Source organism: Myiozetetes cayanensis, unplaced genomic scaffold (genome assembly GCF_022539395.1).
Source record: "Myiozetetes cayanensis isolate MyiCay16 unplaced genomic scaffold, myiCay2020 scf2-11, whole genome shotgun sequence".
Classification (NCBI taxonomy): domain Eukaryota; kingdom Metazoa; phylum Chordata; class Aves; order Passeriformes; family Tyrannidae; genus Myiozetetes; species Myiozetetes cayanensis.
This window is the reverse complement of record NW_026087411.1, coordinates 17,309,169-17,335,594: the sequence shown is the minus strand read 5'-3', so window position 1 is coordinate 17,335,594 and position 26,426 is coordinate 17,309,169. Positions and strand designations below refer to the sequence as shown.

Sequence of the window (26,426 nt, the reverse complement as noted above, 5' to 3'; positions counted from 1 at the left end):
CTCTTTGGACAGCAAAAATTATGATCTACACTATATTTCTCAAGCTTATTAATTGCTGTGAACCACCCCAAAATTTTACAGCATTAAAAACTCGTAGCAGCATGAGAAAATATATAGTTGTGCAATTCTTTTCCTCACGTGTATATCAGAAATAAAGATGGTACTAAAATTGGATTAGGTCAAAACACTTCATCTGTAGTCAAAGAGGAAACGTGTTTTTCCTCATAACAATTACCGGTTGAGTGGAATTGGATGAAAGGAATAAAAGTAACGTAAACTCTAGTGGAGAGAAGAGAAATCACTCCTGGGCAGGACAGGGTGACTGCAGCAATTTGGCAGAAGATATTCATAAACCATAGGTGTGGGAGTGGAGAGCACACAGCAGACAGTTCTTAACTATACATGGGATGAGACTTGAGCTTTAAAAACAGATTTACTGATGTGATCCAATATACTACGTGAATGAGTGCTTTGAGTATTACATCCAAACAATCTGAAAACAGTTTATTCACATATATGCTCAAGTAATATTTGGATTGTGAGGAAAGGAGCATAAACAGGAGATTCCTGAAGTCACGAGAAACTCTTTAGGATAAAATATTTTGTGGGTGTTTAGTATAGCAAAATATTTTTATATTTAGTATAGGAGGATATTTTGGATCAAGAGACTGAGGGCATTTTGACTTCGCATATTAATAAAGCTGTTAAATGCGCCTTTGTGTTTTTCAGTTCACAGTTTGATTACCATACTGCCTTAAGTGGGCTGAAGACCTGCCATACCTCTGTAGCTTTAGAGCAACCTTTTCATCTTGTGTTTTTAAGCTAAATGTTATCCTAAACTCAAATGAAGTGAGTGTCGCATTTGTGCAGTAGTGAAAGATGAAAGAAAACTTCATTTTCAAATGAAGTTTGAGAAATTGCCCATGGCTTTGATTATTCATGCATGCTCTATAGAACCTTAACTCACCTGATCAAGTTAAAAGTAGTGCAAGCACCTCAGGGTGAAAATAATGGTGGTTTAAAAGTACCCCTATGTAGTGCATACCTGTAGAAAATGTGAAACTATAGCAGTGTGACCAGAGTCTTCCTCACCATATTTGCACAGCAGCATTTTCTACAACTGTAAGATATTTAATAAAAGTTTATTCCTAGCTGCTGTAAATACTATAGCTTATCATTTTTTTCAAAGAAGCTGATTTTTTGGTTTTGTGATTAGGTTAAAAAAGATGAAAAAAATGTTCAGTAATTTTTTAATTTGCTTTAAAGCCTGTTCATTCAACATAAATAGATGTTTCTTAAGAAAACAGATAATTTTCCTTCTAGGCTTTGCATTGAGTGTTACCCTGTTTGTGGAGTGGAATGTAGCAGTGCAAGTAAATCACTGCTGTATAGGGTACATAGTAGATTATATACGGTTAGTAAGGAATTTAGTGTATTTCTCTTTGTTAATGAGAAAGCCGGTTGTTTTCTTTGAGTAAATGGACTCGACTCTGTTGAAAGCGTGGCTTCAGCTGATTTACCAGCATCGAGTAAGGCTTCAGGGTTTTGATTTCCAGAAGGAGACATTTCCTATTTATATTACTTTAAGGAGCAGACTATGTGAGATTACTTGGAATCAAGCATGTTTCCAGTATTAGACACTTTTTAGTGGTGTTAATGTTTTAATATTTTTTTTATTATTTTCTCCAAAGTAAATACTTGGAAAGTAAATACTAAAAATTATATTCACCAATTAAGTGAAGGATGTATTCATGTTGGAAACATTCTTTCTAACTTGTGTAAATCTGAAGGTAATGCCAGAACTTGGGCAGTAAAGTTGTACCTAATTATGCAACACACAGCTCTTAATGAAATCATAAGACTAAGGACCTACAGAATTTGTAGGTTGTATTTAAATTAAAATTATTTTATTCAGTGATTCATACAATTTTATGTAAATATAGGTATTCTATAGTCATATGTATATGTGTGTAGGTGTGTATATAGACACAATTATACACACAGATACATATATATATATTTGTATATTAAAAAAAGCAATCTACGTGCTGTGGTACTTGGTTAAAATTTTAAGGCACAGTTCCACAGATATCTGATACCATCCAGAAATTTTTAAACTCTTAGTTCCCAGGGGCAATTAAGATTGTTCTCTGCTCAGTAGGTAGAAAAATCAAGTAATTATCTCTGTGATTTAATACTGGATTAGCTGTTGAGTATGTTGTGCATATTATGTTTTGGTTTTTTTTTAAAATTTTATTGTTGTGTTTTTGATGTCTGATGTAAAGGCCATTGGAAAATGTGTAAAGATTCTGAAACTTCAGAAAGTTTTCAAAATCAGGCCATTACTAAACTCAAGAGTAATATTTTATGAAAAAAATGACATTATCAGATCAAGCTGGGATGTTCCAGGTGCTTATGGTATTTTGTCTTCAACCTTTCTGCATATGTATAAAAGTAGTTCATCAGGCATTTTAACTGTGAAGTCAATTCCTTTTCAGTCTACAACTTTGGTGCTGTAATATGTACATATTCTAATGCCTGAATTCTAGAAATGAATAAAGTCGATACAGTACATAGTAGAAAAACAGACGAGTATTAAAGAAACTCTTACAGAGATGCACATGCTTGACAGAAATTGTATCAATTTTTTTTAATACCAGTATAAAATGGAATTTGTATTTTAACATTCAGTGCTCTGCACATCAAGTAAGATGAAAAAGCTGTCAGAGGGAAAGGGGGCATTAAAGAGGCAACTTTTAATGAGTGTGTAATTTTTTCTTACTGAGAACTACTGAGACATTTTTGATTTTAAAGAAGTTTCTGCCCGAAATAAAATAATATACTGATATAAATATTTGTACTGCTCGGAATGTTTTAAAACTTGTTGTTGTAGAATATTCTTAACTGAATTTTTTGACCATTTGAAATTTTTAAATTACAGGATTTTGTATGGCAATTTTCTCTGCTAAGTTACCATCAATATTAACCACTTTGAAGGTTGAAAAAGCAGTATTTGTGAACTTCTGATAAATCTACCTAATGTTAACTTGTTTTGTATTTAAGTCTGTTTGAGATAACAGTATTTTGAGGCTTTACAACTGTTACATACATTTTAGCTGTTTTCGTTCTATAAAAATAATTCACTTCCAAGTCCTTGTGCAGGGAGATATTCAGGAAGTTTTCCTTTGTGCTTTTCACTCCTTTGAAACAGTTCTGTTTCTCCTCCACTAGCTCTTTGATGGCAAAGGTAACCAAACCCATTTCCTCCAGGACTATTTAGTTTTTGTTTGCTTGTGTCAGTCTGTTCTGCAAATAAATGTGCTATCACACAGACTCTATGCTTGATTTTGCGCTAATGAAACCTGTCAGGTCTCCTTATAAATGTTCCAGTCTCAGGTGAGATGTGTTTGATATTTGCAAAGGGAGGGAAAGCTTGTCTTTCGTTGTTTGCAGTCGTCAGTTGAATCAGAGTTTAAAATACAAGGTGAAGGTGGTTGGAGGTTGTGCAGTTTGCTCCCTCCTAGGAGGAGCTCCGATATGTTGCACTTGGAAGTGATGTGATGGTTACACAGAACTGCTGAAAATGTAATGCTGTGCTGTCTCAGTCCTTGAGTCTGCCAGTGCAACTATCTTTCTATGTGGGTACTGACTAAAGTATTGTGATAGCTATCAGAAAGGCAAAGGTAGTACAAGTCCTACTGCTGTCTTTTGTGGGAGGCGGTTTGTCCTTTTGGCATTGCTGAGGTACGAATTTTGGAGGTCAGGAGAACAGCCATCGGAAGAGTGGGAAAAGGTTCTCTTCTGGCTGGTCTTTCATAGTGTTGCTGCTCAGGCCCTTACTGAGCCAGGAAAAGGTTCCTTTGTGTTTAATAGCCTTGTCCCATTTTTATTAGCTTCCCCCCCCCACGCTTATTTCTTTGCTTTGTAGGAAAGGAGCTGTATTTTGGGAAGGAAATGAGTTAAACTGCTAACTCGTCATTCTTGCGCCTTGGCCTTTTATTTGACATTAAGACTGTTTTGTTTTGTGCTATTTTAGTGTTATTTCATTTGTGTTATAATAATGTTACTTAATTTGTACTTGATCTAATTTACGAGAAATTCAGCTGTCTGCAGATATTGGGGCTGTTTAGTTATGTAAAACATAGTAACAGCAAGAGAACAAAGTTCGTGACTTTCTGGGGCTATCTGAAATTTTATTTAAAGCTGTGAGGCCTTTCTTCATATGTGACTATGAACAGAACTTTTTTTTTAAAGTAGAATCTCAAGATTTCTGCTATAGCTCTAAAATCTTCAGGGTGAAGCTGTAGGTGAGCTTGTGTGGCCCATTAATTGATAACTGGATTTCATGGTCAGATGGATGGTTGGAACATGGATACATACTTTACGTCGACTTAAAAATGCTCATGTGATAGTGATAGTCCGATCTAGTTGCTGAACTTCATCTCTTTCTTATCTAGACTACAGAATACTGATGTTAGTTGAATTTCTAATGTGAACAATTTTCGTGAGCTTTTGGTGTCCTTGTTGAAGAAGTGAGGGTCCAGCTGTGAGTATTGTCAATGTGTTAGCATAAAAGAAACTGGAATATGTGTGTGACAGATTAAGGTCCTCCTTGACATTAGAACAAAGTCATGCCACTCACAAAGGTATTTGTTAAGTTTGTTAAAATATTTTGGAGATATAACAACGTGGAGTGATTTAACACATTTTACAGGAAATTATGTTGTTAAATCGTATCTGGGCAGTAATGCTTCTGCACCTGTAGCAAACAAGGTGTCGTTGTGACCCTTTTTAACATTACTGCTAAAAATGAAAGCTGGGAGATGATTAGAAAGAGTCATTCAATAGTAATGAAGAGGAGCATGTCGAGTCCTTCAGGAACTGCTACAGGAATGAGGCTTTTGCTTTCTGAAATCTGTTTCACTGTTTATCCAATGGCTGGTGTTTGGAGCTTTTGAAGAGTAATGCCCATTATGGTCTGCAGAAGCAGCATTCATCTCTAATTTTAACACCAGCTGACCATTTCTTAAAAGGCTGCAGCTGTTATTTACTCAGAGCTATCTAACTAATTTGATTTTTTTTTTGTCTTCTGCAGAGCTAATGAATCGTTTTTGCTCCTTACTGGGTGCTATACGTGCATAAATTATCATTTCAAATGTTACATTATTCTGAGGCTTTTTAAAGGGGTATGTTGTTGAGGTACTAAGTGTAATGGAAATTCCGATTTCCTTTATTAATAATCCTATTTTCTCTCAGTTTATTAAAATCATGTTTGTAAAGCAAGCAAATGATATGGCCAGTGCACGGCTTGTATTGCTTGAAGGTCATTTAGGCATCGTAGTAGGAACCTTGGAGAACTGTGTTACAGAGCAGATTGCAGTAGGAGAGGTTTCAGCGTGGGAATTGTTGCAAATCCTGAGTTATAGGATTCTGTGTTGGTGGTCTTTTGGGATGGTGTGGAACAGATCTTAGACATAGGTAACTACTGTTTACTAGTTCTGGCAGGGTAGTACTGACAGATCAATGCAAAGCCGAGTCTTCTGAGCTTGATTCCCTCTGTTGTGCAGCTTTTATTTGCTCACATATCTTCATTAGCATAAAAGCTAACGAAGCTAATCAGTATTCAGAGAGGAAATTGTAAAGGAAAATGGATTCTAGACACAAAACATGGGATATTTTGGTTAATACAGATGATGTTTAAATTGTAATTGAGCGTTAATGTCAGCACACATCTGGAAGGGACATATTTCTGAACGTGCTTATTTCAAATGTTCTTTGTTTTAATTTTTAGGACAAAAATGTTGTATGTAGTAATGTATTCCAGCGCAATTATAGGATTTGTGTGGTATCAGTGGATAGACTGTAGACACTTCAAACAAAATTGTGGCTTCATTATTTTGATTTCCTGACCTGTTTGGTTTTTGTTGTTTGTTGTTTTTTTTTTTTTTTTTTTTTTTGTTATGATTCTGAGCATTTTAGAACGATAGTTGATGGTATATTCTTATCAACTTCCATAGGAGAATCAGCTCTGACCCATGGAGCCACTGCACTAAGCACTTAGGCTGTTCTCAGGGTTGGCATTGTTTTTCTGCTGTGCTACAGTTGCAATTATTACAGTTATCAATATGCATTAACAAAGCATTGTGAGGTTAAAGTATTATATGAGTGTGGGGGAAAGGTGTAGTGTTTTGCAAAGCCATGCATTTTAACAAGGGCTTTATATTTAATAAATATTAAAGACAGTAAATTGAATGATTAGTGTTTTGGAAAAAGTTTTATTTATAGGGGTAATATAAACAGTATTTGGAATCCTTTAATACTAGCTTTCTACCTTTAGGACTTAAAAAGAATTTCCATTGGAATTGTGGACTTTTGTACAGAACGTTTAAGTTTGTGATAGCCATGTATCCATTACTCATGAACTTTTGAAGCCCCAAAGTTGTCAGAATCCAGAGGTCAAAGATTAGTGAGTTAGAAGACTTGTCTGACCTGATGATGGAAGCAAGAAGGAAAGAGAAATTGTGTATCTGTCTTTTCTCTCCTTCAAGAATTTTTGTTCATGACTGAAATAAAACTGAATTGAAGAATGTTTGTAAGAGCAATCTCCACCACTATGAGTGCTTAGAATTGTCTATAGATAGGAGGAAAGCGTTAAGGATTGACTTTTCCCCTTTCTTTTTGACCCAAACAACTGGATTTACTCTATAGTTGGAAATATTTTTTCATGTATTGCTGTTGCTTAGCTGGTGGTTTTGGACAGTATTCTCTTGTATGTTCAGACAGAGGTAACGTTATGATGACTGGAGCATGTGTGACTGGATATATTTTATTTGTAGATATTTTTAAATCCTGTGACAAAAGGCTAACAACCATAGAATGGCAATATTTTTGAAGTTCAAAGAAATACTCCCCACTGAATCCCTCAAATTTAACACAACTGCTTTGCGTGTGTATATTCTCTGATAGCTGTTCATCTTGTGTGTGCTTAGTTCAAGCTTAGCATAGTCAAGTGCATATCTGTAATTTATACCTTGATTATAGAATCTGATTGCAGGTCTCATCCTCATTGGTGGTGAGGACAACTACATCATTATGGCATCTTAGCTATTAATGTTTTTTTTTTATGTTAATTCATTTGCTAATGCTTCATTAAAGCTGTAACTACTTTAAGCACTTTATTCACAGTGTAGGAAGTCCATTTAACAGGCCCAATACTCAGTAGCACCTGATTCAGTATGTATGTTTTGTTCACATGAGTAAGTATCCCAGAGGAAAGTTTTACCAGGAAGTATTCCACCTTCCAGCTGTAATTGAATGGACTTGAACAACAAGCTGAGACAGCTGGGTCCTGTTTTGGTCTTGATTTGTAGGGACCCAAGGGACTGGGAGAGTGGGAAAGGAATCCTGTGCCAGTTGAGTGAGTTCAAATGAGGAAAAGAGAGCTTTGCTCCCTCGACTGCTCTGCATTTCAACTATTAATACAGCAATAAAGCCTATTCAAAAAGCATTCTGTGTTCTTTGTGTTTTTTGAAAGAAGGCTTGTGTGCTTAGCTATTGTGTCTTTTTTGAAATGTAATGTCTTATCACATGAGGCAGAATTTTCCAGGTCAGCCACCCAACTTTAATCATGAGATCTTGTAGAGTGCAGGAAGGAAGCTGAGAAGTCCTCACAATAACCAAGGAATAGCATCCTATTGGAAGTGTTCTTGCATGGGGTCATTCATATTATAATTAAGAAACCCCAAGAAGCAAGTAGTTAAAGCAACTTTTTGAGTAGTTTAAGTCATTGGTGTAGCTGTATTTAAAAGTAGTTTTCTGTGGTCTTGAGGTATAACAGGAGCTTTTTCCATTCCTTTTAAATGTTGCTCAATTCTGAACATTTACTTCAGATCACTGTAGGAAGGTCCAATTGCCACTTTCAGAGTGAACCCTAAATCACATTTTTGCAGATGACATTGCAAACATTAACTGTTTGGTTAAACTTTGCATTTGCCTCAGTCTGACCTGTTGTTGACAAAATTAAATAGCTGTTTCTCCTGACTGAATCAGGCTGTTTTAACAAACTGGATGTTTAAATTAGTTAGTCCAGATCTAGCTAATATGATTGCTAAAGGAAAATATTACAAGCTTAGAAGTGGGGCAAAATCAAGCTATTTTTGCACAGTGGTCAATCACTTATGTTACATAAGAGTGAAAAGTATGCAGAGATTTGTGGAGGAGATGCCTATTTTTAAAAATCATGAAAAAGGCTACACGGACAGAAGAGATCTTAGAATCATAGAATGTTTGAGTTGGAAGGGACCTCAAAGATCATTTCGTTCTGTCCCCACGGCAGGGACACCCACTAGACCAGGTTGCTCAAAGCCCCATCCAACCTGACTGACAGAAGAAAATAGTGTGCCTGTGCTACCATATAAACCAGAGGGTCCTGTGCTACCAGATTCATCCTGGCAGAGCATCTTTACTAATGTTGGGGATGGGGTGGGGGGAGCAGCCCTGTTCTATGGTGGCTGGATGATTTCTGCAACTGTGTTTTCCTTGGGTATTAGTACATAATTGCCTGCAGTGTACACAGACTCTTAGTTTAGACACATGGGCACAGAAAGATAAATTCTGTTTTATTTATGTGCTGTCTTTTGAATACTTGATGTATACAGACAGCTGAATGTAGACCACCAGTTTGAATTTCTAGCAGCTCCTTGCTTTTTTCACATGACTGTGTGCCTCCCTGGCTAGGGTTGGTCTGGTGCTGTAATGCAGTGGTCATAAATCCAAATATAGAGGGCTCTGGTTTGTACACTGCTTTTGTGACTTTATGGCAGGTATCCTCTAACTTTACATGGAACAAAAATAGGAGTTTTGGCTCATCAGTATAGTGCTGTCTTAATAGCCAGCTGATCTCAATGCTTTTCATTAAATAGTCAGTAATTTTGTTTATTTACAGAACCTGATGGTGTCTCCATGTGTATCAGTGATGTGGTGCTCATTTGATCATTTGAATTACAGAGTTCTAAAAAATTTCCCTGTCAGCAGTTGTGTTCCTGCAGGTATGAGTTGTAAGCTATCCTGGACTGATAATAACTTCTCAGATGAAGAGTGTTTCTTAATTTTTGTCTCTTGCAGGATTTAATGTGCTAACAAATTTATTATTTTGCATGGGTATTGCAGCTGTTATGAAGTGTGGGTTTGTTGTCATCGACTTCCTTCAGGACAGAAAAGGTTATTCTAGAGAACTGCACAGTATGCAGCATTTCTTCCAAATAAACTTTCACTTGATGGCAACTAATTTCAGTAAAAAAGTGCCACATGAGCTTCCTCTGAGGCAGTATGGAAGTTCTGCCATCTGTATTTAAGAGTGACACTGGGCAGAAAATCTGATGGAGGCTTTTTCTTGTTTTTTTTTTTCTGGACCCAAGTTACTCTGCAGTGTTGCTTGTAGGCAGGACAGGGGAAAGCTGTTTTACATTATCCCTAAGTGTTCTTTTAGGGGCAGCCTCACTGTTGTCAAGTTTGGTTTGAAACTGAAAGAAAGAGTGGAAATGCTCATGGCTAGTGCTGTGAAGGTGATTTTGTTCAGAATATTTTGCACTGTAGGTGACACTTGCATTATTTCAACTGCATAGCTGACGGATTCCATAGTGTCAAGGCTGTAGCTGGGGAGAGTACTCTGGGAGAAATTTTTTTGTGAAAGATCTATAGAATATGAATTTGGGTATTTTAGCTGTTTGGGTTTGTTTGTTTGTTTGTTTGTGGTTTTTTTGAGATCAGAGGAGATCACTAAAATAAAAAAAAAAGGCAATTGAAAATACAGTGTTTCATCTTGGCTTTTTTGGCCTTTTGTTTATAGCCAGTACTAAAATGTTTTATAATTCTCTGGTGTGCTAACAGGAGTGCTATTATATTTGTACATAACTTTGCGTATCTTGTCTCTTAGTGACAACGTATAATAAAAATAAAGGAATATCTAATTATCTTTTCTATCTTTAAAGGCTAAATTGATAGCTGATTATTTCTTTTAAGTCTGTCTTGTATGATGCCTGCAATGAGTTATGGATTAAAACATCATACAAGACAAATTGATCAAGATCTAAGTAAATAAAATCCTAATTGATGGATTGTCTATCTTGAATGTTTGGTAATATGCTTAAAGAGCCAGAAGAAATCATTACTAGATGTTTCATTCTAGACTAATTTTAGACTAGTGGCTTTTTAAATGCCTATCATTAGAATAAATGCTGTTGTGACAAGTAGCTTTTGTTTAATTACTTGTATTAAGGAGATAGTGCTTTTTTAGAGGTTGAGCTAAAGCAAGGAAAGTGGTTATCACCTTTTTTAACATAACAAAATGTGAAAGCTGTGTTTATTGTGCTTGCACACGGGGTGATATAAATAGCAACAGCAGCCCTTTGCAGGGCTGGAGGGCAGGAGAACAGTGCGGTCACAGATTTTGCCACCTTGGTTGCTATCCAGCCTGGTTATGTTCGCTGTCAGATACTTTCTCACTTTTAAATGAAAAATAAGGTGACTTTGTAAAGGAGAGAGTAGCAGAAGCCCCTGACTAAAAGGAAAGAAGGCGGCAAACAAATGAAGAAATTGAATCTTCTTTTAGATGGCTTTCCTATTTCCTCTGGGAGGAAATAAGGCCAATCATGTCAATAACAGTCCCCTATTATTATTGATTAAATAACAGCTGGCTTGTTTCTGTGGTGTCTTTAACTATTTAGTTTTCAAAAATACAGTGAAATGTTCTTGTCTCATGAATGAAAGGACATGGTTTTACTGGTGTATGTGTTATATCAGAAAATTTCCAGAAGAAATTCTGTTTTTTACGTAATGAACTCAACAAGACCTCATGCATCTTGTCAGAGATGGATCATTTCTTTGCAACAAGAAAAACATTTCACATTTATTGTATCTTTGTCTTTTGTGATTTCATGCCAATAAATAATTCAGTTGGGTGAATATACTCTTTATTTCAGGAAAATAATCTAACTATTTTGTTACTCAGCAGTGTTTATGTGTGTATATATATATAATATATTTTTTTTAAAATATCACTCCCAAATGAGGTAGAAATAGGGAAGATTTCCCTTACAACACAGGTTTGCCATTTGCTGTTGTAAAGTCTCTATAAAATGCAGAACATCCTGATTTTTGTATTAAAATTGCTCCATTGTCTATTTGCTTAAATGTTTTTATCCATTCTTGGATTCCAGTATGTTATTTTCGTAGGTCAAAATGTGATCTCAGGATGACAGTTTAAAATTTGTGTACAGGCTGTGCTTAACTACGAGCATGGGGTGCTGTTGAGAATATCAGGTGAGAACTGAATGTTGGCTGTCACTCTGCTCTCAGCTTCTGAAAAACTCAGGCCTGTAATCTTGACAAGAAATTTGTGTGCGTTACACGTATATATATGGCATTTGAAATATTTCTCAAATAAAATTGGTCAGGAAATAATTCTTTCCCCGTGTGCAAAATGATAAAGAGTTCTTTGCAGTTTTGAATAAGTACAAAATGTTTGTTTCTTGGATCAGTGAGAGGAATTACTATTCATGGGGCAAAAATTTGTTTACTCTGTCATGTGTACGTCAAGGCTGGTGGGGTGGGGAGCATGACTTCCTTTTCCTGGAGGCGTAGAAGCAGGATTCAGGGGAGATTTTTGTCTACTACCTATATTTGATAAGAAAAGAATTGGGGATAGAGCTAAACGAATCACCATATAAGCCTACATAACTCTAGTAAGTCATGGTAATGTTTCCTTCTCTCTACCTGACTTCAGGTACTTAAAATTGGCAGTTCATGCAGGTTGTATGTGGAAATGCACTCAGAGGCATCCTCATGGCATCAGTCATGAATGCTTCCTGAAATCTCTTTCAAGCTTTAATAAAGCTCCAACCACTGCAATGTTTCAAAGAGGGAAGATAGAGTTTAGTTCTTTAAAAAAACCCAACCAAACAACTGAAGACCCAAAATGAACCCAAAAAACATTTTATGGTCTCTAGGAAGAAACTGTGCTTCAGGATATTTTCACAATGTTCATTCTGTGATGTGCTTTTCTTTTAAGTTCAGATAGCGAGTAAAGTATATGAGACTTCATGCATGAAGAAGGTGGTTCTTTTTTCTTTGATGGCTTTTATGTACTCAGCTTCACAGATTCTAGCCATTGCATAGAGGAATATGGTTTTATCTTTGTACTCTAAGTTAATTTAGGTTAATTTAGTGAATAGTATTCTCTAATGTTCTGGTCAGTTTTTGAGATGAAGTAAAGCTTACTGCCAGTAATTAGGAAATCCTTTTATATGATGTCTGGGCAATTATATCTGCATTTTTAAAAATCTGTAATCTTTGGTATTTGAATCAGTCATATTTTCAGAAATAGTTCAGAATCTTTCAAGAAAATACCTGAGTTAAAGATTCCTTATTTTAAATCTAGAAAAGTTGATAATAAAAGTAGATACTAAAACTGTTTCTTTCAGGTGCAATAAGCTTGTTTGTCGTTGCACAAACATTCAAACTCAGGAATGTCCATTGTTGTTTTAGAACCCAGAGGATGGAGTCTGAGTTATTTGTCTCATATTCTTCTAAAAGTTCAATGTAGCACAAGGGTCTCAACTGTTCTTTGGATCCTCCCATGAGCATTATTACACATCTAATATATTGCAGAGTTTTCTTTTACTGTCTTAAGCATAATGGCATTACAGTGCTCTTTTGTGTCTGCTTTCACCAAGTTTTCTAAGGTTCTCTGATCCTGTGTTTCCTGACCACCATGTGCCTTTGCAGCGTATACCTCTAATAACAGATATAAGTCACTAGTGGTGACGTTGAACTGTACTTGTGATGTCCAGGAAAAAATACAGCATGTTTCATTACAAGCAAAGATGCTTTGCTGAACCTCCATTTCCTACTTCCTTCAGAATTAAGTTGAGAACTTGGGAGCTCGGTTGTTAGGTTGTGATCCTGTTCGTTATCTTTTGCTTACTATTCAGTCTTACAGTTAAACCTATACTTGAAAAAACAAAACCAAAACCAGCAAGATACCAAACCGTGAAATCTGAGCTTTTTATTTCGGTTCATCTCTCCTGTAGCTCTGCAGCAGGTGAGGCATACTTCCCACCATGTGTGGAAACACAGGGATGGCATCTCTGCTGAAGAGAGCAAGCCATTCTAACACTGCACAAGAGGATTTTTTGCTTGTTTTGCCAGTGCACGAGGGCTGCTGCTGTCTGAATTTGGGGCCAGGTGTTGAAATATGTTGTTAGGTGTTCATTTAGTTTTATTCCTTATGATGGTGCCGTGTGTGTCTAATATTTGTGCAGAGCCTGGGCCACAAGAATTTGGATGTGTCTAGGATAAACTTACACTTCCTTCACTCCCCAGACCACAGTACAGGCTGAGGGGGAGGAGTCTGTTTAGAGTAGTCAGAACTGCCTCTACTGTGCTTGGGTTCAACTGGGGCCTTGCAAAAGCAGAGCACTTCCTTGAAGGCTACCCTCTTCCTTACGTCTCCTCAGACATCTGTTGTTTTGTTGCGGTTTTTTATTTATTGTTACTTTTCTCACAGAGGATTCCATAACTTGTATAAATATCTTCATCTGGCTGTGTAACTGTATTACGATACATAGGAATCTAGGAGCTTCTGTGAGAGGAAGGAACCTTTTAGAAGGTTTTGGCTTTCTTCTTATTGATAAACCATCCATGTACTGTTTAAAGGGCTCTCAGACTCCAGCATTTTATGGTCACTGCAGTCAGAGCTGCCCTTGAGCTTCACATTCTCCACCAGCCCCTCCTTCTTGGTTAGAACAAGGTCTTGGTTGCTGGCTGGGGTTAAGCCACAAGCATCACTCCTTGTTGGCTCCTGTATCACTTGCAGTAGGAAGTTACCATCAGCACATTCCAGCATCCTCCTGGATTGCTTATGCTCTGCTGTGTTTGCCCTCCAAGAGAGATCAGGGTGGTTTCAAGCTGTTCTCTGCATCTCCCACAGAAAACAGATGGTGAAGAAATGAAGAAGAAATCTAAAATTGAGAAATTTTTTTCTCCCTTTGTGATCCTTTCAATTGAGATTTGTGTGGAGGCAGTAAATTGCTCTGAGAAACTTGGTGTTACCTGCAGGCATGACCTTCCCATGGAAATTTCCATTTAGTGGAGTATACATATACATGTAGAACATATTTATTTTTATATATGTATATGTGTGGGTACACAGACACTCATATATATATAAAATAAATTTTTTTGATAATTCACTTAACACAGACTATTCCCTATTATCTATGGACAGTCATGGAAGGAGGATAGATGAGGATGAGGCTTGGTTGTAACTCCATCACTTTAGCACAGTTTCCCTTTCAGTGTTACTTCCTTCTGAGTGCAGCTGCCTGTTTGCTTACTGGGATTCAGCTAACTGTAAGCAAATTTCAGCCCACCCACTATGCCTCACCGTACACGGTTGGAAGTTAATAGGTTGACTTTCAGCTGGAGAGTGTACATTTTTCAGTCCCCTAGTGATTCAGACTGCTAATTTCAATAAGTTGTTGACGTCCTGCAGTGGCACTCATCTGTCAAGCTTGAATTCTGCCATGGTGTTTTAAGGCTGCAGGACAGACGTATTCAGGAGGTAGGTGCAGATGTGGAACTTAGATTTTACAAAAAATGAAACTTCCTTTATTTTTGTCCATCCTGGATCTTCTGGAGCTGTGCTCATTCTCTGTGTGTTCTTGAATATAAAGTTTAATGAGTTTAGAATTTATTTTCCCTACTTCCTCAAACCCTTGGGAGTAAATTTCATTAGGCCTTGCTGACTGAAGTGTATCTAATGCATTTTCTTGTTTATTTAATCTTTTTCTTAGTATCAGCAGAGATATTTGTGATTTTATTGAGCCAAAAAAGCTGAAATGCCTTTATCTGCAGGAATGTCACTCAGATAAGGCATGTTGGTCAGTACATTGTGGGAAACCTGCCCTGCCCTTATTTCAGACAGCAAGTACTTGTCAGTCCAGTAACTCTCAAATACTGAATTCACATTTGTTCTAAAGTGTACAAAAATGAATGTAAACGGGGAAAACGCTACAGCATGAGTGGCTCTTACCTTAGCAGATGGAGCCAGGGCAAGCTGTACTGCCAGCTGGTAAGAGTGAGGAGAAGCTGAAGCAACCATTGTCTGTTTTAATGACTAGCAACCCAAGTTTCTGACAGTCACTATTTCTCAGGTTCAAGTTGAATTCTGCTTGAGATTCAAAAGGCCTTTAAGATGAAGGCATCTATTTATCCTGAGGTTTGTAAAGAACTACTACAACACAGTATAGATGAAAAGTTTGTCTCTGTAGGTTTTGTACTTTACTGTGATTATATTGGTGCATTTTTGAAAATGAATAAAATTAAATCAAGTACTAATGGTGGGTTAAAACATGCACTTTCCATCCTTTCTAGCACACAGAAGTAGTTGATTTAAATTAGTTGTTGTGTTGAGCAAGAGATTCTGTTGACAGTTGAAATAGTACTGAGCAGTCATTATTTGAAACTTATAAAGGAGCAAGCAGTAAGATTCATCTCTGCAGTGAATATTGGTCGGTTGTGGATTGATTCGTAGGGGAGGAACTGCACCTTGGCTTATGCAAAAAAAACAGAGGACAAAAAAATCCCAGCTGGGGAAAACTCATAATGACTAGAACATGGCAGTATCTGACTGCAGTAGAAAGAACCATTTGCAAGGGTTTTAGAAGTCATCTGAGAAAGCTTGATTTTGGGTGAGTTTTGATATTCAAGATCCCAACAACTTCATTGTAAACTAGGTGGGTAAGTTGATGTTTGATGAAAAGATTACAAAAAATTTACTTGGAAATATTCATAAGAAATGATAGGAAAGTACTTTGATTCTAAACTTTGCTCCACAATTAAAAGCAAGAAAATAAGTGTTTTGAACATTTCTGTTTATTATTTAATATTAAGAAACTGCCTATCATTGTAGTTTTGTCTACCCCTCTATGTAAAGAAGTAAAAATTGCAATGAAGTACAAACTAAATGAATGAGGATGTTGAGGGTGTTGTTTATATTCATTACTCCCTTTTTATGGGCTTGGATATCTTTCTAGTACACAAGGGAATATTTGATTCTCATTCTCTGAAGCATCCTTTCTTTTCCTTTCTTTTGTAATGAGCCCATGTGTACACAAATAAATTTCACAACTCTGTAGTTCTGTCTTTGAAATTGGCAGTTTGTATCAGGGTAGACAGAGAGGTGCAGACACAGGTGTCCTGTTGATTTCGGTAGAAGTTAAATACTTGCATTCTTGTGAGGATAAGGACCCAAGATATCTTGAAAACCTGTTGCACTAATTTCCCAAATTAACGTGTATTAAATTATTTTCCTAGGAGAAATACTCTGTTAGGTTTCTTGAGAGGTTTCTCAGCTTCAGAAAGTGAGATCCCGCTTTCCCATGAATCATCTTTTCCATATTTGTATGCCAAAAAAGTATAAATCAGAGAAGTTGTTACCCTTTGAGTTGCCCAAACTTTATGCAAAATATTTTACCTATTCTTTCATTTTTTCCCTCCTGTATTAAAATATCTATGTGCTAAAAGAGCTGGATGGAATAATCAGTTCTCAAGCAGTTGTATCTGCCGGCTATGTGAAGAGTCTGTACATAAACTCTTGATTAAAAACACCCCAGAACACAGGAAAAGAGCAAACCCTAAGGAGTTATTTTGTCAACAGAAGTGACTAATAAAGCATGATTTCCTGTTAATGGTGCCTTGTGGTTGACTGGAGTCCCTGAATTAAATGTTTTGTCACAACTACAGCACCTGTAGTGGAAGAAGTCTACTCTCACCCCTGCCCTGTGGCTGGTTCCCACGGAGTTCCCTGGAATTAGGAAGTAAGGGGAAGCTGTTGTAGGCTGTGTGGGTTTAGGAGTCTCTCCTGCCACCCACCTACCTTTGCAGAGCATGCAAAAGGGGAATTGTCTTTGAAACATCTCTGCTTAGTCATATCTGATTCAAGTCAGGTGATGGGTAGAACTTGTGAGGAGAGCTGGATGCAGACACGTGCTGTGGCTGCAGGAGTGTTGTATCTTTTGAATCTGTGTCCCCTTCCTGACAGCAATTTCCTTATTTTTCTGTGTAAATGGTTTTGTTGGTGGTGACATTGCTTAGTCAAAATTATTAATATAATTATTAATCCACATGTGTCTGAGAGCAGTTGTAAATCTAGAGGACGAAAACCAAATGTTTCTGAATACCCCCTCTGTTACAGGTCTTTGTAAGGACTGCATTCTGCCCTTCTGGTTTGTTTCCTTTTTATGGGCTGTGTACACAATGGCTATTGTAAATACCAGCCTTCCGTTTGCTACTGAATGTAAAATTTTTAATTTATGTGCCATCATTATTTAAAAAATAACAAGAAAATAATCCCAAAATACCTTATTGTGTGAAAGAGTCCTTTCCATTTAGGCAGTTAGATAAGCAGCCCATTTCCTCTGAATGAATATTGCTAAAGTTACTTGCAATAGTTTCTATATCCGGACTGAATTCAGGTTTTCCAGGTGTGTGTTTCTTGCTGTACAGATGGTTTTTGAATGCATTTTGAGATTAAACTGAGAATATTTAAACAATCAGTTGAACATTACATTTTTATGACAAATGGAGAAAGATTTGGGATGGAAGAAGTTTTAATAAAGAATAGAAAGTTGGCAATGTATAGATAGGTATGAAAAGGTATCAGTTGTGGATGAGTTCGATCAAGAGTTGTTGGGAGGAAATGCATTTGGAATTCTTTCATGTATGGCATATGAATGCTGATTTTCCTCTTACAATTGACATTACTTTTACAAACGAGTTTTGCTTGCTAAGATTTAACTGGAGAATTTGAAAGAGAGCAACAATTTAAGGGTGGGGCTTTTTTAATTTTGTTTTTGTTTTGCCTTTTTTATTTATGAACAGTGTTGTGAAGCCAAGTTAAAACTAGTAGGAATGTTTTGTGGTGACTTCTGAGTAAATACAGACTAACAATCTAAAAATAGGTATTAATGAGAGCAGGAGTTGCCACACTTTCCTAAGGATTTGAGATCAGAAAAAACCTGAATGTTCAGAGTGTGAGAAGGGAAATTTTATAGTTCTCATGTATTTTTGTAATAGGTAGGGACTGCACTATGTTATTATGGAAGTGATTTAGGTTTGACCTGGGTCTTGACCCATTTGTCAAGAAAGGTTTAAGAGTAACAAGTTCTGTTTGTCAACTGTATGGATGGATGCACTCATAAACCATACTTTCAAATATGAATACTTCCATATATTTATTTGATGCTTCATTATGATTAAATTTCATTTTTAGTAATAGTATTTTGGTACTGTTTCCATATGGATAAGTGTTCGAAATTTGTAGGGTTCAGATTTCAGAAAGTTTTGACCATCTTTCACGTTGTTGTTAAGCTTGCAGTAATTCAGTATGTTTCTCAAGTCTAAAGGAAGAAGAGGTGTCATGACCAGGTGTTTGAACTGAGGATTCTTGCTGAACAGGGCAAGATGATGAAATAATTAACAAAATGGTCATATAATGTGGAACATAAGTTAACCATACTAAAAATAGATGTTTGTTTGCTTGCATTTACTGTGAACTGTTTAACTTGCTCCTTTGTGATCTGCAAAACAAGATGACATTGGGAGAAGTGAGCTATGAATTCACCTCCCTGCAAGTCCCTTTTTCATAGAACAAACCTTCTATAAACTAATTTCAGAGTAGAAAGTAATGAATTCCTGGCATTCATTTTGCTTATGACTTAATTATGATTTATATTTGCAAAATGTCTTATTACCTGTAAGTGGAATCTATTTTTATTAGAGTGCAGTTTCCATTTAAGTATTTTTATGAAGTATCCAGATTGAGAATATTTTAAAATTATAATCATACTAAAATTTCTGTATGCTACCTTCTTCTGAAGTGTGGTTACTGTATTGAGGTAACTAAATGACTTTCTTTCCTGTTACTTTTGTGTAGAAATTAATGAATTTGTGTTCTATGCCCTTCTGAAAACGTGTCCAACTTCCTTATTATCCCATTACTTATCTCAAACTTGTTTGTGTGTGTTGTGTCTTGCCATGGCTTTTCTTTTCAAGTTTCTAATAAACAAGACTTTTGAGATAAAACTTGGGAAAAAGCATCCAAAGAATTTTCAGAACTCAGTGAATATTTTATGTATTTAGGATCACAACTTGCGAAACTTTCTTGTCCAGTGCATCAGATGCTTACAAGACCACCTCTCCTGTCTGCATTTAGGGAAAAAACTTTACAAAACATTGAAAATATGTCTTTAATTTGAAGATGAAGAAGAGTTTGTATTGATCCCAATGGTTCTCTGTGATTAATCTATCACTAAACTGAAGCAGTTGTTCATTTACAGAAAGATTGTTAATTTAACCTGCTGCCTTCTCTTTTTAACTTAAGTTGATAAATAAAACTAATAAATAATTACAGGACATTTTATACAACAATACAGTAATTTTATAACAGGACACAATAAATAATTGAGTCCTGTTACAAAATTACTCTATTGTCATAGAAAAATTGCCTTTTGTCAATTTAGTAATAAGCAAATGCTTTAATCTCTGTATAAATCATAACAGGCATAGAGCAATACAACTTTGCATTACTATAGGGGGTAAGATTCAGAGATTACTCTTAATTTAGGCTCACTTGCAAATACATGCATGTAAGAGTAAATGGTTTTGAGGTGTCTCTTACGTCTGTCTTGTCATTCATGGGGATACTGAAATAAGTGATGAAAGTCAGTTCAGATGTACCATTAGGGAATCCCTTCACTTGATTCATTAGGAACTCTGAAGGCTCCATCTGAAGCAATATGCCCTTAAAGGGTGGTTTGAAAACATTCTATGCTTAGGTAATATAGGCGTAAGGGTGCCTAAAAACAGGACCAAGAAAGTGAGTAGAAAAATAAGGTTAAAGTTTTTCTTTGGTTTCATAAATAGCTAGATCCATCAGTGCGTTGGGTTCTAGAATTACTCTTTACTGCATCCTTGGTGATACAAAGGAGGTGTGGATCAAAGCAAAAACGGCTGTGGTGCAAGAATCTCCAGCACATGTGCGTGTGTGCTCACAGATGTAGGTGGTTTATGTAGGAACTTACTACTTCCAGAAAATGTTTGCTCTAGGGTGGTTATGGTGCTGGGAAATATATTTTTCACCTTCGAAATGCAGATTCTGCTCGCAGTTTGACTTATATTAATGGGGATCGTTGATCTTTTTTGCAATAAAATTATAAAAATTGCCATGAGGTGAACCGCGGTCAGAATAAAAGTATCTTAATCAGCATTATTTTACAGTGATCACTTAATCAGGAAGAAAGCGAAGATGATTATAGTTGAGAAATAGAGTGCTGGATCTGGTGCACAGTTAGGCACTTAAGAGTTATGATATGGCCTTTATTCTCAAATGGGCCAAATCAAGTTTATTATAGGCAATTTACATTCTAATGGTACTGAATTTTCAAATGCTTAATTATTTTTTAATTTCAGTTGCGTTAGTTTTAAGGTAACTCTGAACGAGTACTGAAGTTCTAGGATTTTTGCAGACCTTTAAAGGGTACGCTTGGTTTGATAAAGGGCTACTGTTGAAGTCGTAATTCCCTGAAGTCTCGCAAAACTACGAAAAGGTCTCAAAACATGACAGTGTAACTTTTCTTTAGAATTACAGTCTTTTTGTCATTGTTTCAGTGCAAAAGAACCAAACAATTATGAACCCAGGCAATTATGAATACAAGGAGCAAGCAAATGAGTAGCTTGCAGTTCTTACAGTAGAAATAATATAGGGTGGTGGCATTAAAATGATGAGAGGTATGTGTGGAGTGGGAGCTTAAGCTGTGGAACTGGAAAAATTTCTGTGGACATGGGAAGGGTGTTTCTTTTTCTTTTGTGATTGGGAACTTGAAATTTGAATAAAAAGTCATGGAGACATATATTATTTTAACCTAGGCAAAATTCCTTTACATGACGCTAAGTTCCTACTCACTACAGTTTTTAATATTTCCATTTGACTTAGGTTATATCAAAGTTATTCTTGCTTTTCTGAATTTTCAACTTTATTTTAATGTTTGAACTTCGATTTAATGTCATGAAGGCAGGGCTTCATGTAACATCTTTCATTTCAAATGTTGTCCATAAGGGCAGAATTAAGAGTGTAATTGTATGTGTTTGTACAAGGTCTCAAGCTCTGCTTGGGGCTTTTGAGCTCTGTTGCAATGCAGATATAAACAAGTGTCACTGAAACCCAGAGGATATGAGGTGCTTGTGAGCAGGTTTATGCCATTTTTGTATAAAGGTATATTGTTACAAGTTCATGTTCATACAGTGGGCACCAGCCTGTGACAACCTGAAGAAGAATTTGCCTGCTATTTGAGCTTGGTGCAGTACTGGCCTTCTGTGAGGCCCTTGCAGCTTGGTGGGAAGTGTCTGCAGGGATGTGCAGACAATTTGGGAGTAAAAGCACCATAATGGGGGAGGGAGAGACAGGACTCAAACTATTTGTGTGCTGTGTGAGACTTGACAGGTGTGCATTTTGGCAAGTACCAAGTGTAAATGTATGCTAGGAATACATGGCTACACAAATGAGTCATTTTGGAGGAGAGTTTGTGGAGTCTGATCACCCCCTTCTCACAAGGATTAGAACATATCCTTTAGCTAATTACAAGAGATTAAAAGTGCTTTCAGTTTTACAGAGCTTTTATAGCTTTTTTTTCTCCTCCAAACTGAAAATTAATAATGTTACTTCCTCATATAAGAACGTAATGAAACTCTCGGTATCAGCAGAAAGTCAGATGTCTGACCTCAATATATTTGCTTTGTATGTATTTCCTTTAATGAAAATTCTGAAGTAAAAGGAAGACAGGATGATGTAGCTCAAGTCCTTGCTTGTTAGTCACAATTTAATGAAAAGTGAAGGCGCTCAAGAGGAGTGGTTGTAAAAGGAGAGAGAGAAAATGTGTCAAGGAAGTTGAGAAAGTATTGTGGCAGGGCACCATCATGGAAACTAGGACTTTAGGAGAGACTCCAGCTGGGTAGACCAGAGTTTGAAAGGACAAGTAAGAATTCAGAGAATTAACAGAACTCTGCTCATGGTGGCTTCTGTGACCGGCAGGGCAGTGGGATGGGGGCCTGGAGGTGGAGAAATGGGCATGAGCAGGCTGATTCAAAAAGCAGATGTGAGGTTATAGTGGGTTGACCCTGGCTGGATGCCAGGTACCACTCACTTTCTCAGTCTCCCTCTGTAACTGGACAGAGGAGAGCGAAAAACCACCTAAGGATTCATGAATTAGGAGCAAGGAGAGGTCACTTACTAATTACCTTCACGGGCAAAACAGACTCAAAGTGGGGATAGTCCTTAAATTTATTACGAACAGGATAAGAACCAAAGAGTGAGAAATAAAACAATCTTAAAAACACCTTCCCCCCACCCCTCCTTACATGCTCTCCCTTCTCCCCCCTAGCGGTGCAGGGGGACAGGGAATGGGGGTTACGGTCAGTTGTTGTTTCTGCTGCTGCTCAGAGAGAGGAGTCCTTCCCACGGGAGAGAGACAGTCCTTTGTGGACCTCTCTGGCATGAACCCATCCCTTTAGGCAACAGTTCTTCCCAAACTGCTGTCCTGTGGGTCACTCCTCCATGGGGTACAGTCCTTCACGTATGAGCTGTACTGGCATGGGTCCCCCACAGGGACCACGAGTCCTAACCAAGAAAAACCAGCTCCAGCAGGGGCTTCCCTCTCCATGGGCTGCAGGTCACCGTTAGGACCCTGCTCCATCTTGGGCCTACCACAGGGTCACAGCCTCCTTCCTGCATCCACCTGCTCCAGCATGGACTCCTCCATGGGCTGCAAGGGGGTCTCTGCACCCTGATGGTCCTCCACCATGGTCTGCAGGGCCTCAGCTCCAGTGCCTGGAGCACCTCCTGCCCCTCCTTCTGCACTTACCATGGTGTCTACTTTGTTGTTCCCATGTTCTCACTCCACTCTTCCCTGTCTGGATCTTTTTCTGCACGATACCTTTCTGTTCTTAAATATGTTATCACAGAGGCATTACTATCACTCCTGCTTGGCTTGGCCTTGTCCAGCAGCAGGAAGCCCATCCTGGAGCTGGCTGGCACTGGCTCCATGGGACAGGGAAAGCTTCTAGCAGCTTCTAACAGAAACCACCCCTGTAGACACCCCCCTTCCCTGCCCCAAAAATCCAGCCACAGAAACCCACTACATTGGCACAGCTGTGGAGAAAGTAGAGGACACTGTGGGCAGAAACTGTCCTATAAAGTGGCAAAACAGTGTGGGGACAGGACAGAGTGATACTGGATCATGAGTGTTGTGGGAGAGGTTAGGACTGAGTAGTTGAGAAGGAGAGCATTGGGATGAGGAGTCACAGCAGACAAGAGGTGAAACTGGATCATGTATTTGTGAGAGGCCAGAGAAGGCAGTGTAAGGCAGACTGCAATATTATACTGGTGTCTGAGTATCCCTTAGAATCCTTCTTTCTGTAGCTTCAGAAATAGACACTCCTACAGTGCTGTGAAATACCTGGGAAGCTGAGACAGGGCCATGCATGTGTTAGTGCTGGTCCATGAAGAGAGTGACAGCCTGCAGCACTGGTCCTTCAGTGAGTGAAGGTCATGTACTGGATGCCCGTGTTCTGTGGACCAAAGTTCCTAACTTTTTTCTGGTTAAACACTTCTATGTTACTGCATGCAGCAGAATTTCTAGAGAGGATTAATTTCTTTTTTTTTTATTGAGAGGATTATTTGAATTATAAATAGAATATATATTGAACAATCCTTTAATTAGGGATGCAAACCCGTAAATGTGGAACAAATGAAACGATGGAATTAATGATGCCTCCACAAGTATTTCAGAGAGTACATATTTCAGGCCTCTGCTGTGGTCACAAGAAATAGTTGGTCTTTACAGTGGAGTGCTGTTGCTAGACACACAAGTCATTCTTTTTTCCTTTCTCTTTTTTTCCCTCTATCATTGAAATGTGGTTGCGCACTCTGTTTATTACACAATATTCAGGGTTTTTTTTTTTGTTGATATTCATCAACACACAATGTTCCCCAAAGAGCTCTTTTTAAGAGCCTGGTCAGATTAGAAGGTGTTATCTCTGCTTTACATAATAAAGAGTAATACTTTGAGGAATTGAGAAGTTTACTTGAAGTATTCATTTTTGATACCTGATTTGTTTTGACTTTTCAGAACATTTAGTAATTCTAAGCACAGGTATGATTGATTTTATTTACAGCTTAAATGTCCAGCATTTTTTGGCAGTCAAATACCAGCATATTGAGTTACATGTCAAATACTGAGGAATGCGAAGTTCAAGCTTGATTGTCGGAAGTGTGATTTTAATTGACTTGTTTCCAGTTCTGTGACTGCATAAGCGATGGAGTCTAGGCAGTGTTCTGCTTTATAAGCCTAAGACCACCTTTCTCCTTCTCCTTTGTTAGCCTTTCAGGGTTTTTAAATATCACAAAACTTATTTCCTGTCTGCTCTTGATTTTCTCCCAGAGCATTTCTACCCTCTTCACTAGGTGGAAGAGGAGTCTTGTAGCACAGTCAGTTAAGTCTTGCTTCAGAATTCCAATCCACAGCAGCATGAATTAAAATTCAGTATTTCACTTTGCTGGCTAGTATAATGATATTTAAACATAGGATGCTTTACTGAAATTCTTGGGACAGTAAAGAATGGTAATATGCAACAATAATGGTCACATCTTGATGTGGTATGGAAGCACTGTCCAGATCTGCAGTGGGTGTTTCAGGAACTAAGGGATTATTTTTCATCTGAGTCTGGGAAATAGAAAACCAGAACTACTCTTGATTACTTGGGAAAGATATTTTATTTTTCTCTCTGATGTTGAAGTTCCTGTTGCAGAATATTTTGTGGTAGCTGTAGCCAAAGTTATCTGGATGGTCTCTACTTGACCTAGATGCGAACACATTAGGATCCAAAATATCGTGTCTGCTCTATACTGTAATACAGGAATCTGTGGACATGCTTCTCATTCTTGGAAAATGCCAGATTCTTAAGTTGTACTTACATATATTGGCACTTCAATGTTCATCAGGAAAAACACGTTAAAAATGTTCTGAGGGAGTGAAAAATGAATCTTAACTGTTAAAACTGAGAAGGGTATTTGTGACCTTTATTTTTTACATTGCCTTAACAAATGTTCTGTGGTTCAGCTGCTATTGCTGTTGACTACAGTGTTTCACCCCGATTTCCTCCAGAGAGTTGGCAGAAACTGCAACAAAGCTTTCTTAGGCTGTTCTGCCAACCTTAAGTGGGTGGAGAGATTTCTTTTCCATCTCTTCTCAGATAAGGCTTTAAGCAGCTCTGCCTTGCTGATTGTCAATTATTTCCGCTTTGTTCTAAGAAGTACTGTTTATTCTGGGAGTAGTTTTCTTTCACACGTCCTTCCCGGAGTTTTTCTGAAACCTTCAGTTATGGTCTGTCTTAACTCAAAAATGCTCTTTACACATTTCATAGTCACAGCTGATAGAAGCCAGTGGAAAATAAATACTTTGGGTTTGGACTGAGCCTGTAAAATAGAAACACTTGCTAAGTTCCTTTCAAGAATTTAGCAGAAATTTCAAAACTGCAGAATGCTTTTAAAAACAGAGCTGTCAGTGCATTATTTTGCTTTCGGTTTGTGGTCATTTAGTTTGGGGGTTTTTGGGAGGGGGGGTGTGGGGTTTTTTGTTTGTTCATTTGTTTATTGTTGGGAGTTTTTTCCTTCTTCCCCTCCCTCCCCCCCCAAGGACACCACTAGGAAGAATTAGAGAGCCTCTGGTATTCAGTTAAGTGACATCTTTGAGGTTATGTGTTTTTTCTCCTTTGTATGGGAAAGCTCTGTATGTATTTTAATAATTATTTTTAGCTAGTGAAGGAAAGGGGGCATTGTCTTGAAATGGCAAGCAACTAGTTTCCTGTGGTGGTGGTTTTCTTTTCCAGTCTGTTTCCTTCAGGGGTAGGCACTGACCTCTTCTCTGTGGTGACCAGTGACAGAACCCGAGGGAGTGACCTGAAGTTGTGTCAGGGCTCTTCACCCAGAGGGTGGTTGGGCACTGGAACAGGCTCCCCAGGGAAGTGGTCACAGCACCAAACTTGACAGAGACCAAGAAGTGTTTGGACGATACTCTTGGGCACATGGTGTGACTCTTGTGAATGGTCCTGTGGAGGGCTGAGTGTTGGACTCTGATCCTGATGGGTCCCTTCCAGCACAGCATATCCTGTGATTCTGTGATAATGAACTTTCGCCATTGCTGTTGACAATTCTCATGGATACAGCTTTTAATTTCTTTCTATACCTTTAGCTTGATGTGGCATTTTACATTGAACAGTGCAGTGGGCAGAATGCTGGGTTTGCTGTGGGATAC

At 37.7% G+C, this 26,426-nt stretch overlaps 1 protein-coding gene across 13 annotated transcripts in view; it reads left to right on the top strand.

The window, feature by feature from the left end:
* The window catches only part of CDC42BPA (CDC42 binding protein kinase alpha), a 186,279-nt gene that overhangs the window by 30,345 nt on the left and 129,508 nt on the right, over positions 1-26,426 (top strand). The gene's annotated exons all lie outside the window — the stretch shown is intronic.